Consider the following 14,812-nt stretch of genomic DNA (forward strand, 5'->3'; position numbering starts at 1 on the left):
CAGGATGAGCTGGGGACAAGAAGCCTTTGCTCTCACAGCAGCCGCAGGGACCAGAGGCAGTTTAAAGCAAAATATCCCCTCCTCTGAGCGGAAGGACAAGGAGCTTAAAGGTTTCAGATGTCTGGGGAGGGTGGAGGCAGGCAGATAGGAAATGTGGGACCTACAGCCAGAGCCTGGTGCCAGCAGCAGTTGATGCTCCCCCAAGAAGGCACTTCTCTGTTAGACCTCAGTTATCCCCCCTGTGAGCCTCTGGAGGGCAGGGACAGAGATAACAGCTAATGGGCTCCTGTAAAACCTTCCTGCCTCACGAGTAGGTGGGACAAAGATTAATAGCCTGGATTGGAAACCAAGGGGTGGATTTTGAAAGCAGCACTCAGGTGGGGCAGAAAATCAAGTGTGGGGAAGGGACAATGAGAACAGAGGGAGAAGGAGGAAGCAAAACAGTGCAGACAGCACAAGGCATAAAGCGGGGGGCAGGGAAGAGGCACATTAAATGAAACAAGGAAGGGACAGACCTAAAAAAGCTTTCCAGGAGGCTCTTGCTTTTATGCTTTAAGAAAGAGTCATTAAGGAAGCGATTGACAGGATGCTCCCAAGCAAGGGCCATCCTTTTTGTAAAGCCACCGCTTTACTTTCTGTGTCAGGGCATGACAGCACAGCAGTTTTCCACCCCAGCTAGCCAGAGTGGTCATCAGGCATTAGTCTCTGTCAGGAAACTACTGCAGACCATATATTAGAACTAAATCCTACCATTCAGGAGCACATGAAATGAATTGCCAGGCCAAAAATCCTTATCTTTCAGGCAAAGAGAAGTGCTTCCACCTGCTTATTAATGGGGAAGATTGGGTTGGTCTCAGTAGCAGGGTTTAGGGTGCAGAGGCTGGTTTTAAGAAGCTGCAAGAGTGGCACCCAATGGGCACAGAGGATCCTGATCCCACTGTAATGGGAGAGGAGATCAAGTATGGTAAAAGGAAACTGCCTCTAAGAAACAGAAAAGTGTCTGAAACAGATTTCTAATGACTATGGAAAACAAAGGCATCGAGTTGAACCATGTGCAGGAAGAGTGATCTTTGCTGGATGCAGGATACCACTGGTTGGGAGAGCCAAGCACTGCTGCATCAATTGATGTGCAACCACCGTGCTTCACACTTTCTCATAAACAAGAAGTAAGGGCTTTTGTTAAGTAACAAATGCTTTTTCTCTCCCACTTGAAGCAGAACCTTCCTACCTGCTCCCCACAAGCATTTCCTCTGCAGTCTCCAAGTCATGGCTTGAACCAAAGAAGACTCCAAGCCCTGTTATGTCGGCAGCTACTAAAAGCCAAACCATGCTTTGCCCCGTAGCTCTTTTGCCCCCACCTCCAGCCGGGCATTGCCAGAATTCCTCATCATTTCCCCTCTCCCAGAGTGCTTATGCCAAGCCCTGGCCCCCGTTGAGCACAACAAAAGCCCTGGGAGCTGAGCTCACCGCTCCTACATTCCTACATCCCACCGCTCCTTCCAGCCACAACTGGCACCTTGCTTCCAGGATTCACCAGGCTTTGGCTCCCCATCACCCTTCCTATCCACTCCTGGACTTTCCCATCACACACACCTTGCATTTCCCCAGGGAAGCAGGAGCATAGAACCATGGAATGGTTTGGGTTGGAAGGGATCTTAAAGCTCATCCAGCTCCAACCCCTGCCACGGGCAGGGACACCTTCCACTAGAGCAGGTTGCCCCACGCCCCTGTGTCCAACCTGGCCTTGAACACTGCCAGGGATGGGGCAGCCACAGCTTCTCTGGGCACCCTGTGCCAGCGCCTCAGCAACCTCACAGGGAAGAGCTTCTGCCTCAGAGCTCATCTCAATCTCCCCTCTGGCAGGTTAAAGCCATTCCCCTTGTCCTGTCCCTACAGGCCCTTGTCCAAAGCTCCTCTCCAGGTTTCCTGGAGCCCCTTTAGGCACTGGAGCTGCTCTAAGGTCTCCCCTTCAGGAGCCTTCTCTTCCCCAGGCTGAACAAGGATCCACTGGTAGTGCTCCTTCACATGGCTGCTGATCCCTCCACAAGAAGCTCTCACCTTGACTGCCTTCCTCACTGGTTTTTAAGTGGATTCTGACTTTGGCAATCATTTCTGTCAATACTCTAGGGCACTGGGGAGACAAGTGTGGAGCAACTGGGAAACAAGTGTGGAGCCCGTAAAGATACAACATGCTGCCTTTCCAAATCCAGCACTTGGCGCAAAGCACGAGGTAAACTCAAGCTCTGTCAACTGCAAACAGCAACTCAGAGCAAATACTCCTTAACAAGCAGTTTGGAGCAGAGCAGCAAACAGCACTGCACAGCAAGAGAGGAACAAGGCTTTATTTCGTGTGCAGCTAGCACAGTCACCACGGTGGTGCAGAGGAGAAGGCAGGCAGCACAAGGTGAGATGTGTATGTGATGCACACAAAGAGCTGTAAATAACAGGTGAGTTGGAGGGAGAGACCTGACAAGGTTCTCCTCACTGGGATTTGAGCAGCACAGCATTATTGGGAGTCACCTGGGTAATGCCCCACTCAATGTGACACACAACCTCTTAGATCAGGGACCATCTGCAAATCAAGCTGGACCCCAGCAGTGATATCATCTGTCATCATGTCTGGTGCAGCACAAAGCACCTAAGGAGGACATTTTGGAGGGAGATGGCAATTAGGCTTGATTTTCCAGTACATCAGGGTGACCGATCCCACTGCCCTCAGCAGGGCTTACAAAACCCTCTGCCTGGCCACAAACAAGCAGCATAGTCAAGGAGACCAAGCCTTCAGCTTGGAGAGCTGCCTTTCGGAGTCCCCATCGGGGGATGAGACACACCAGCAGGTTTGGGAATGAGGGAGAAAGGAGATAATCAGATCTGAAGTTCCCATCAGTATGAAATAAGACTGAACTCAATCGCTTGCCAACGCAGACCGACTGTTCTTTCTAATGTCTGTGACAACTCCGCTTCAAATTCCAAGCTTCTCTCAGCAGTAACTACTCCCCCATGTAGCTGTAATGGCCAGAAAGAGACTGGCTTTTATGTAACCCCAAAAGACTAGCAGGAAGAGAAGCAGCAGCCACACACACACAGAGAACTGAGGGGGAAGGCTCTGCTGAGTGCTCAGGGCTATATCCAAGCTCACAATGCGGCCACCGAAAAGTGGGATGCAGCAATCAGAAATGCCACAGTTCCATGCTCGGAGAGAGAGCTAGCAATCAGTGCTGCATCTGAGCAATAGGGAGTGAAATTATAGAGCAAACTGCCATGTGATGCCTAAACTACTCCATCCCGCCAGCTGTAACAAGTATTCATTCCCAAAACCACGTCACAGGCTCATCTGTCATTAAGAGCCCAACCTGCCAGCAGCTGAGTGGGAGTCAGCAGCGAAGGGCAGCTGCAGGGCTGCTTCCTCGCACAGTGGTCTCTTCTCCCCCAGAGCCATGGGCTAAAACCCACCCTGGGTTTCCCTCCTCTTCCCAGCCGCTAAGACAGAGTGCTGTGTTTTCATCCAGCACCACAGAGAAGCTCTCCTGAAGCAGGATCTACTGCAAGCCACACAGGAGAACACAGCTGATCACAGACCCCCACACATAACCCCTGTCTGCAGTAATAACCCACTTCTTTGCCCAGAGAAGCTGTGGCTGCCCCATCCCTGGCAGTGTTCAAGGCCAGGCTGGACACAGGGGCTTGGAGGAACCTGCTCTGGTGGAAGGTGTCCCTGCCCGTGGCAGGGGGTTGGAACTGGATGAACTTTAAGGTCCCTTCAACCCAAACCAGGCTGGGGTTCAATCCCCAGCTCGAGACTTGCCAGGTATGATGTGCATTACAAAAGAGGTGTTCCACACTAGCATGGGGCAAGAGCAGCACTGCCACTTTCCACAGCGATGCTGTGACACCGGGAAACGTCAGCCCTGATCTCGCAGAATAAGGACGCATTGTACAGTGCTGTGGAGTCCTTGAGAAAACAAACATCAGCCCGCTCTGTCTCAGAGTCAGAATACTCCTGTATTTCCCTCCCAGTCCCCCCCTCCTCCAGTCTGCTGGCTCTGAGAAATGTGAAAGAGGCTCAGAAAGCCATTTTCTGCTGGTTTTTTGTCTGGCTCCTGCATTATCATCATCATTTACTGCCCTCGAGGGGATTGCACAGGTGTGACTGGAAATTTGGCTCTTCCCTTTAAACTTTTGTTATCAGCTTTCCTGAAGAGGATCTTGCTGGAATCAAGCTCTCCTGGAGAGGGACTCGCTGCTGGCACAAATCAGGCTGGGGGTGGAAGAATGGGGGTGTCACCAACAGGGAACAGGCAGATCTTCCCGGCTGCTGTTGGAGTGCAAATAGAGCCAATACTTTGACCTAGAGGGGCTTTTATGCCTAAAACCCCCACTCCATTGCCCTAATTAATGTTTCCATTCATTTAGCTGCAAAACAAGTTAAACAAAGAGGGTCACCTGGTGTTCCTATCAATGCCTGCCTAGGATCCAGGCAGAACAAATGCATTTCAATACAACTCTAGAAGAGATGTGACAAGAGAAAGGCAGTTTAGCTCAATTAAAGAGAGCTGTCACAGGGATTGGATTCTCAGAATACAGAACTATTGATTACACTGGAATTAAAGCTCCGGAACAGAAAGGTTTCAAGGTCTTTGCCACGAGGATATACATCAGGAGAGAGGCAGGGCTCTTCCAGCACCAGAAGAGCTCTGGCTTTGTTGCTTCCTAGGAAACAGGAGCAGCAAAGGGAGCAGAATGCTTTCTCTTCAACCTATGAATAATTTTGGCACGGATGCTACTCTGTTGACACTGACCTTGTAGCACAAGCTTCAATCAACAGGTCGCTTTGGTATTCTCAGGTGGAGAAAATCCACTATAGGTTCTAAAAATCACTATAGGATTCTCAAACCCACTATGGGAGAGAGGCCTGGACAGGTCAGCCCAGCAGCAGGAAGTCTCTGATGGTCTGAACCCAAACCACTGTCTAAACTGAACGGGAATATTCAAGGAATCACTCTCAGCCTGTCCCTAGAGCCAAAGCCCCTGAGCATTCACATCAACCCAAGAGAAAGATGTCTGCTAAGGTCAAGGTTGAGGAGCTTTCACTGGCAAAGTCACCCCGTTGTTTCTGTCCCAATCCAGGCAAAACGAGCTCTGGAGAATCACAGAATCCCAGACTGGTTTGGGGTGGAAGGAATCTTAAAGCTCATCCACTTCCAATGATGATCCAGTTCCATGGGCAGGGACACCTTCCACTAGAGCAGGTTGCTCCATGCTCCTCAAACACTGCCAGGGATGGGGCAGCCATAGCTTCTCTGGGCACAACCTCCAAGCCTGCAACAGCACTGAATTCACTCCAACAGGTCTTGATGATGCAGTGTTAGGTGGCAACAGGAGCAGCACCATTCCCAGCAGCTTCCTTTGGAGGTAGCACAGGTAGCCGAGCCTCCCGCCGGCACTGCAGGGATCCTGCATGGAATCACAGGCCCACTGCTGTAACCGGTGCATGGCTGCTCCTGCAAACACCCCTGAATGGCTCCTGCCCAGGCTGAATGGCTGCTAATGAGAGCCTGTTTGCTGCCTCCCTTCACAGCAGCCTCCTCCAGCAAGAGGCAAGGCTTGTGCCCGTTAGCACTAACAAAGCCCGGGGTGCAAAGCACAACTCTCACAATACATCAGCACATTGCCATTCTAGGGCAGTGCCGGGTAATTAATACGAAGGGGGGGGGGGGTCCTTTCTCAATGACTTATTCCTGAAGCCTGAACATATTTTAACCTTCCTTTTGAGCAGATAAACTCTGTCTCATTTGCAGCTCAGCTCAGCCTCCCCTCCTTAAACACACATTGAACTATTTTGATTAATGAAAAGAGTAGGAACAAACCAGTTCCAAGTGTTTTCTATACAGCTCAACTGCTCTTTCAGTTTCAACTCACGCCTAGATAATTATATCACAGCTCCGAGTGCCCCCACCCTTCTGCTGCACTTGGGGAATACTGGAAAGATAAGTCTTGCCTTAATTATTAAATGTAAATAGCTCATTAAATATAATCCAATTACTTTAATTGTAAGAAAAAGGAAGTAATTACAATATGTACATGTATTCTTGCCCGAACGGTTTTAATATCTTAAATGAATCTTTGCAGCATTAATATTTTAAGTTAACCTTTGACATGAGGAGTAGAAAAAAGAAGTGACACCGAGTCCCTGAGATTTTCCAGAAGTGTTTTATCTGTTGGGATTTGTCACGAAAAATCCAAGAGAACAGCCTTGAACATCTAAATTAAAATGGTTTGTGAACAGGGTCTTAATAACATCAAAATAAAACATGGGGTTTCTATCGTGGAGGGAGAAAAGTGTATATATATGTATATATATATACATAGACAGTACAGTAAGATCCTGAATATGGATTTGGGATCTCAGTAGGCAAGTGAGATGGGTATTACCACGGAGCTGGGAGAACAGGCAGGCCCCCACCCCCAAAAGCCACGGGTAGCTGGGGTTTTCCAGGCAGTTATTCCCCACTCCTATGGCTTGGCCTGGCCAAGAGTGGGAAGAGGAAGCAGAGAATGGCCCTGCCCCTGGCTGGGATTACCCAGCTCTTCCTTAAGGTGCCCCCCAGCAACACCCAGCCTGGTTTTAGTGCATACATAAGCCATCTGTGCAGGGCACGGCGCATGAGCCAGTTGGGATTTGCAGGCAGAGCTGCAGGGAGCTACAAGGAGCAGTCTTCTGCTTTTGCTCAACAGCACAACAGCCCTTGGCCTCACTTTCTCCATCCATGCAGCCAGCAGGACCCAACCACCTTCTAGGCAAACACTTCAGCAAACCCCCCCGGGCCTGCCAGAGCAGCGCCAGATTCCAGCTTGGACACGGTGACAGATGCCTGTGGAATCTCCTTGGGACAGGCAGGAAAATAGGCTTTTTAAGCCATTTTGTATGTTTCGAGCCCAGCAGTGATCTCACCTTACGTCATACACAGTGCAAAGTCCAGGCTCTGGAGGATGGCCCATCCAAAACTATGTCCAAGTGTTTTAAACCACTTCTTTATGGAACCCAACTTTTGGGGAGAAGAGGGATTAGACTGTATTAGGGATGCTAAAGATACAGGTCTTTCTATTAAAGCTCACCACAAGGTCTAAAATAAGCTGCTTTATGGAAACCCTCTCATGTGAAGCCAGACCCTAGATGTAACCTCTGTGATACAATATTGCAACCAAAAGGCTATTTTGTGTAAGTTAATTACACTGGGTTTTAATTTAGCCTCCCAAAGGGAACGAGCCAGTTATTCCATGCTGCCCTAGCCAGAAGGTAAAGGTTTGACACAAGCTGTGTTTATAGCTACATGCCTTCCTCCAGCAAAGGATGGGCTGAGCAGCTGCTGGCATTGAAAGAACAGGATCTGGGTGTGTGCACGGTTCTCTCTTGCCTGTTTTGTTGGGTTGGGTGTTTCTTTTTGCAGCTGCAAGGCCAAAGCCAGAAGAGTCTGTGCTTTTTCTTACGTGCACAAAAGCAGGGTGCCTGAAAGGGAACTCGCTTCCGCTCTGGCAAGCACTGAGCCAACTCATTGCTGGGCTGAGGGGTGGCTGGGGGAACTTTCACCCATCCATTCAGGCAGGGCTGCGGTTCCCCCTCCCTCCCAATTAAATCCCATTTCTTGCACTCCATGCATGAACTGCAGCTACATCAATCCATCAGATACTGTGGCTGATCGACTCCTCTGAATGCCACTTCAAGCCCTCCAGCACAGAGCCACCTGAAAGCAAAGCAGCATTCAATCCTGGAGCAACAGAAAGAGACTTTTGCTATAGAGCGACTCAGAGTAAGACTCTTAACAAGTAGGAAAAGGGCATCCAGTGAAAGAGGAAATGAGAAATTAAAACCACATTCAATCTTATTAGTGATTGAATTAGTGGTAATACAATAGGTCAAGAAAGTACTTTGCAAAAGCCCACAGCATGGGAACAGCTTCTGCAGAAGTGTGATCAGTGACATCAGCCTTTGGCTCTTATGGAAAAAACAAGGATTGCTTTAAATACCCCAGCCAGGAGGGGAGATGGCTGGAGATAGCACCTCTGTGCCTTGCAGGACACTACACGTGGGAGATGAGAACCAGAGGAATAGTCTCCCTCCACCTTTTCCACCTGAAACATTTTCCCTCTCAAGGGATTTCCAGCATCTTATAAGTGAAGCTGCTTTGAAGCACCACAGAGTGGCATTGCTCATCACTCCAGTAATGATAGTAAATAAGCTCCAGTATTTTGCTGATCCTTTTCCCTTTGCTTTACAAACAAAAGGTCAGAGTCATTAGCCCACTTTTATGACTGGGGAGAAATGGAGACTCACAAGAGGTAGGTTGCTCTGTAATATCCTCAGAAACATCAGCACAAGACAAGAAACCCCATGCACAGGACTTCAGAACAACTATGCTGGGTCATCCAGCCTCCAGATAAACCAGCAACTTCTGTCCATCAGCGGCCAGATAGCAAATGCATAAAGAAAAGAGCATGAGAACAAGGTAAGCACAGGCAGCAGATCTCCCTGCTGTCCTTTTCCACACTGCAGCACCCCACAGCACCTGAAGACCGCATGGAAACAAGCATAACCATAGAATAGTGAGGGCTGGAAAGGACCTTAAGATCATCTAGTTCCAACCCCCCTGCCATGAAGCAGGGATGTCCCACACTAGCCCACTGCCAGGGATGGCGCAGCCACAGCTTCTCTGGGCACCCTGTGCCAGTGTCCCACCACCCTCACAGCAAAGAACTTCCTTATCTCCAACCTGAACTTCCCCCGTTTCAGTTTGAACCCGTCACCCCTTGTCCTACGGCTATACTCTCTGATGAAGAGTCCCCCTCTAGCATTGTCCTTTCTGGATTTCACTTCCATAAAGGGGTTTCATCCATGAAATCCCAGGGCAGCAAGTCCCCCATTTATCATACACTAGGTGAAAAGACCTTTTATACCCCTCACTTCACAATTAGGAGATTTTAATCTCAAATCTATGTGTGTCTTTGCTTCATAAAGGAGTTGTTCAAATAAATGCATCACCATTCATATTAGAGAAGGACCTCCTGAGAAGAAGGTTATCTGCCTGCATCACACAACACAAGAGACCTTCTCCATTCTTATTGAGCACTTGCAGCGGAAACCAAAAGAAGAAACTCAGGGTTTAGGTTTGATTTATGGCAGCAAGAACAAATCATTTTGAGCAGACAGCTCTTTGTGTGTTGTCCATCCTGCTCTTGACTGCTCACTGCTTCCAACAGTAACACAGGAGAATCACAACCTCCAAGTCACTGGTGAGCTCCGAGCAGCTCCTCTGCAGTGGTGGCACAGCAACAGCCTCCCATGTAAGCCCTTGAGAAGAAATGCTGAATGCTGCATCAGAAGCATCTCCCCCCTTCCTCTCCTGGCACCACAGCATCCTTCAAAGCACCACTTCTCCCCAAAACAGGTCTGGGATACTGCTCTAGAAGATGCAGGAGGCATGGGAGGAATGGAGCAGGTCACCACTGACCCCATTTGGGAGAGACCAATGGAGATTGCTGCTCCTTTAAATTCTCCCTCATCAAAGCCCCTGCCAGATGCATACTCGAGATAATGCTTCGCTCCGCCACTTCTCCAGTAGCAACCTAATACCAGAAAGCTTTACTGCGATCTCAGGAATTAGGGGAGGATCTAGAGGAACTATTTCCCAGGCCATTACTGCAGCGAGGGCGAGCTCGGGCTGGAGAATGCAATTAAGGCACTGCACCAGGCTGAATGCGACCGCCTCCTGTAGAAGCCCCCATCAGCAAACACCCCCTTTGAGTGCAGCCTGACGGGCAGCACTGGTCCCTCCCCTCCTCAAAAAGAGGGCTTTTTATTACACAGAGTTGCAAAAAGCCAAAGGAAGTGAGTGTCACCGGGGTGGTTCTGTTCTGAGCACTCATTTGCTTATTACCCAGAAGCCACTTCCACACGCCTTGTTTTAAATCCACTCTTTAGAAATACCTCCAAGATTTCAATACACGTTAATCTGCAGTAACTAAGGGCCCAATCTCACCAATATTTATCCTTCCACAGCGAGTATAAACACTCAAAACACACCATTTCTTACTACAGATCCCATTAGAAGCCAAAGCGCTGCTGCAAACAGTAACGCACCTTAAGACACACTGGGAAGAGAGTTGCATTTTGCTCTCCACAAGGTGAAAGTGTCACTTCTGCTTTGCCTCCTGCACATTTTCCGCAGTGTTACTTTAGAAAGGAGCTGCTTTCACCCTCAGAAACAGCTTTTGGCAGCGTGTGTCTCTGCTGCTGTTCCATTCTGGGCAGGGACAGTGGGAACTTTAGCCCCAACGCATGCAAACACAATCCTTTTCCTGCTTTGGGATTGCCTCGTGCTGCACACACAGCAATGGATTTTGCTCGGCTGAACGACCAAAGGGTAAGTATGATCATCAAACCTCACAGAGGCCAACTAGAAACCTTACATTTTGAGTTATTAAAGAGTTAAGCCCACAGAGAAAAACTATCCAGAAGGATTAAAGCTGAGCCTTCCACTTGTTGAAATCTTCCTTATTAGAGTCTGTCAAAGGAAACGAACCTGATTTGGGGGAAACATTAATCCTAAGAACCTTCTTTGCTCTTCTGGCACCAGAAAAGACTGAAACACACAACCCAGGAGATGGATTTGCTGCTGTAACTCTATGCAGATGAGGCAATCGCTGAAGTTTTAACCTCTCCACCCACACTACGTGATTATCTAACCTTTGTGAATGAAATCAACTTTTCCTAGACCAGCCCTAAAGAATGAGATATATTCAAAGTATGCTGAGAAACTGGGTTGGTCGTTACCATAAACGTTGTATTCTTTTTAATGAATCACTGCTCACAACTACCTTCTGAGCTGTAACTTAAAAATACCCCATTTCTGGTTGGTGTGTCACGTTATTCACAGGGAAACCAGTTTTATCCTCCGCTTAGAAGAACTTTACTATTAACTCGTTATTCCAAACCCCAGAGTGATAACTCTAAAGACATCAGGGCTACAGTTCCAGCCTCTACCCTTCTTCAGTAAGCCACTCACCATTTCAAACAGAACTTGTACAACAAGGGGAGACCTTATAACAGTCTTCCTGTACCTAAAGGGGTGACAAGAAACCTGGAGAGGAGCTTTGGACAAGGGACAGGCCAAGGGGAACGGCTTTAACCTGCCAGAGGGGAGATTGAGATGAGCTCTGAGGCAGAAGCTCTTCCCTGTGAGGGTGCTGAGGTGCTGGCACAGGGTGCCCAGAGAAGCTGTGGCTGCCCCATCCCTGGCAGTGTTCAAGGCCAGGTTGGACACAGGGGCTTGGAGCAACCTGCTCTAGCGGAAGGTGTCCCTGCCCGGGGCAGGGGTTGGAAATGGATGAGCTTTAAGGTCCCTTCCAACCCAAACCAGGCTGGGGTTCTCTGAACCAGCATCCTCCTACCTACAGAGCTTTGTAGAACCAGAGCTTGCAAGATTCAGGAGTGGAACTGGGGGTGAGCCCAGAGGCCAAGATCAGGCAGTGGCATTGCTCTGCTTACGCCACTGATTCTTTGTGGGGCTTGGAAACGCCTGAGCAGCAGCAGCCAGCTTGGAAAGGCTGGATCTTCCCAGCCTAGAAGAACAGCAAGGCTTCACCTTCAGCTGGGCTACAGAGAGCTGGGAAAACTGCTCCTCACCCCACACAGAACAAGACATGCTTTCTGCTGTAGAGAGAGGCTCATGGTTTGATCACCAACCCACCAAGGGACAATACCGACAACTGTAACCTGAGCAAAGATCAGCATTAAGCGGGTCTTTAAAGCTTGGGTCAAGTTCTCTCATCCAAACTTAGGTGTTTTCAAGCACAATCCTTAAATGAATAAGCAAGGACAGAGCTGGAGTGCCTGGCCTGCTCCTCCCCAGCCTCCTGCACAAAGCTTGTCCTTGGCTGTGAGTGCAGGGAGTTTTCAAAGGCACTCTATCAGCATGCTGCTGCTGGTGGTGTCACTGGGTAGATGTTAGATTTGGGTTGGTTGTAACTGAGTTTGGGGTTCAACTCTCTATGGGTTTCTATGACAAAACCCCACTCAAGGTCACTAAGGGGCACATGAGAATGCAAAGTGTCGCAATCCTGCAGCAACTGATCCTGCACATGTTTCCAAGGGATGGGAAACAGAACTCTTCCCCTTCCACATGTGACCAAGCTTCGAGACTCGAGCACTTCCCATAAAGCACCATCCTGCATCAGCTCTGTCACAGGGAAGCACATGCACACGGTGCTGGCTTCTCATATCTTCTACTTTCAACTTTTCCATCCCACAAGCCTGAGGGAAGGACACGCAAGTGAGTGTGGGAGTGCTGCATCAGTTCTGGCCCTGTCTGCCACGGTGTACTTCAGCATTAATGTCATCTCATGTCCACCAACATCTGCAGAGTTGAAAGACTTGGACTTGCAGTGTTTTCCAACAGGCCTACTCCTGGCATCACCACATCCTGCAGTCCCATCAGTGGTGTGACCTAGGCAGAGGTGCCCAATTCTGTTGTTGCTACTAATGAAACTACAACAGTAATGCCAAATGGGAAACTTGTGTCAGGAAAAGAATAAACATCCAACAGGAAGGTCCTTAAGGTCATATAACAGCTGACGGGGAGAAGCTGCAATCCCTTACCTTTCTCCATAGGACATCAGCTATTTGTATCCCAAAGGAGGAACCCCAACACAAACCTAAATGCTGGCAAAGTACAACCCCAGGGACATTCCTTAACAACTTATTTCTTATTATATATGGTCTGAGCTCAGCAGGAGCTCAGTGCATTTGACGAAACTACCCAACCATGTCCCGTTACACCTTCTTTTCAGAGCGTGCCTAGGGAGTTAATGAGAAAACACTTTCCAGAGCATGCTCCAGCTCCCACACAGCCTTACCCCAAGCAGTTGCGGGGTTCAGTTGATAGCTAAGGGGCTTACACACATCCTTAGAGCACCTAGACCCACCGAGGGGTGCAAGGCAGGAAGACAGGAGGGAGAAGGTGCTTCCATGAGCACAGCCACCAGACCTTGTACCAACAGGGCCAGCTCAGACAGACCTTGTATACAGACACACACCCTGATGCCAAACCCACACAGCAAAGGCAGGGAGGGACCCCCATCCCCCTGCAGCACCCCCTTCTCCCCAGCTCCCCCAGGCCATTACCCCACCACCGGGCTCCGCTCCCCGCCAGGGGCACGCAGCACCCCCTGTCCTGAGCCTGGCCCTCGGGAGGGGCCGGGCCAGCGCCGGCCCAGGGCTGCGGCCATGCCCTTGCTGCCGTCCCCGGGCCGGGGCCCGGCCCGCCCCGCACCTCCCGCCCCGCACCTCCCGCCGCGGCCCGCACCCGAGTGCTCACTATGTGGCAGGAAACACCGCCCGGCTCAGCCCCACAGCTCACTATCTGGCAAGGGCCTAGCGGCCCACCCCAGCGCCTCCTCCTCTCTCTCTCCCCGCAAGAAGAGGCGGGCTGGGAGGCCCGGGGAGGCCCCGCTCGCCCCGCTCGCACTCACCCCTCTCCGCGGCTTGTCCCCTCCGGCCCCCTCCGCTCGCTACCACCAGGGCGGGCCAGCCCGGCCGTCCGCCATTCCACAGCTCCCCCTCCCTGCCCTGCCTGAGCCTCGGCCCGCCTCCTCCCGGCCGCCGGCCCGCCGCGCCATTGGCCAGCGCGCCAAGGATGCTGCCACGCTATTGGCTGTTCTGCCTGTCTATCAAAGCCGCCCTACGCCACTTGCGTACGGAACCGGAGCAGCGGAAAAACCCCACCCAAGCCGGCCGCGCAAAAAGAGTAAACAGGGAGGAATGTACCATTAGGGGAGATAGGCGGGGGGAGCTTCGGGCAGGCTTGGGACAGATTTCGGGGGAAATACTGGGAATACCACTCAAAGACACGACATCTTTAAAATATACATCTGATCCTGTGAGGGACAGAGCTCGATATTCTTCGAGGTGGCTTTGAGGTAAGGGGTTTTTCTCTTCCGTCCCCCCCCCGGGCGAGCCCCCGCTTGGTGTTGCCTTTCGCCTCTATGGTCTCACGCCCTGAGAGGAAAGTTCCACCTGCGGGAGCGGGGGAGTCACTCCAGGGCGGGCGGGGGCAAGTAGAGCTGGGGGCTGGGGGGGCGACGTTGGGGGGTCCGGGCTGGGAGCTGTGGGGCAGGAGTGTGGGGTGGGGGTTAACGGACTGGGATGGGGGGCCCCCCATCCACCTCCAGCCCCCAAACCAGGGCAGGGGGTCCCGACCTCCCCATCCACCTCCAGCCCCCAAACCAGGGCAGGGGGTCCAGACTCCCGCCATTCACCTCCAGCCCCCAAACCAGGGCAGGGGGTCCCGACCCCCCCATCCGCCTCCAGTCCCTGAACCAGAGTTCGGGGGGGGCATGGCTTAAATGAACCTCGTTTAAAGAATGGGGCTGGCAGTGGGACATGGGGATGGGTCCCACTCGGTGGACATGGCCATGCATCCTTGTCCCACCATCACTGCACCACTTAGGGGGCCTTGGCAGCATCCTGAGGCTCAGCCTGGTCCTCAGCAGAGCCGGGGTAATGCTCATGGCCCCCTCGGAAGCTGCAGGGCAGGGGCAGGGTGAAGGGCACTCGGGCACCAGGTTCTGGGTGCTCAGAGTGTGTTAAACCAACCCACGGGGAATAAATCACTGCTGCTCCTATTGGGAAGCCAACAAATCCATGTCATCACTGCCACAGGCATCACCGACGGGCGCACTCATCCTGGGGTCTCTTTATCACTGCTCCCACCCGCTTTGGTCCCTCCTGGGTGAGATGGGCACACGCACATTTTGCAAA

General features: G+C 51.1%; 1 protein-coding gene across 5 annotated transcripts in view; it reads right to left on the reverse strand.

Moving 5' to 3' along the window:
• Nucleotides 1-13,642, reverse strand: part of WASF2 (WASP family member 2) — a 32,244-nt gene extending 18,602 nt beyond the window's left edge. For 2 of the 5 annotated variants that reach the window (XM_030504286.1, XM_030504283.1), the window contains exon 1: nt 13,525-13,642. The gene's annotated coding sequence lies outside the window, so the exon portion shown is untranslated. Of the gene's footprint in view, nt 1-10,577; nt 10,608-13,462 lie in introns of those variants that run through there. The other 3 variants (XM_030504288.1, XM_030504284.1, XM_030504285.1) reach the window with 3 other exon arrangements.
• Between the last annotated feature and the right edge of the window lie 1,170 nt (nt 13,643-14,812).

Source organism: Strigops habroptila, chromosome 12 (genome assembly GCF_004027225.2).
Source record: "Strigops habroptila isolate Jane chromosome 12, bStrHab1.2.pri, whole genome shotgun sequence".
In the NCBI taxonomy this organism is placed as follows: domain Eukaryota; kingdom Metazoa; phylum Chordata; class Aves; order Psittaciformes; family Psittacidae; genus Strigops; species Strigops habroptila.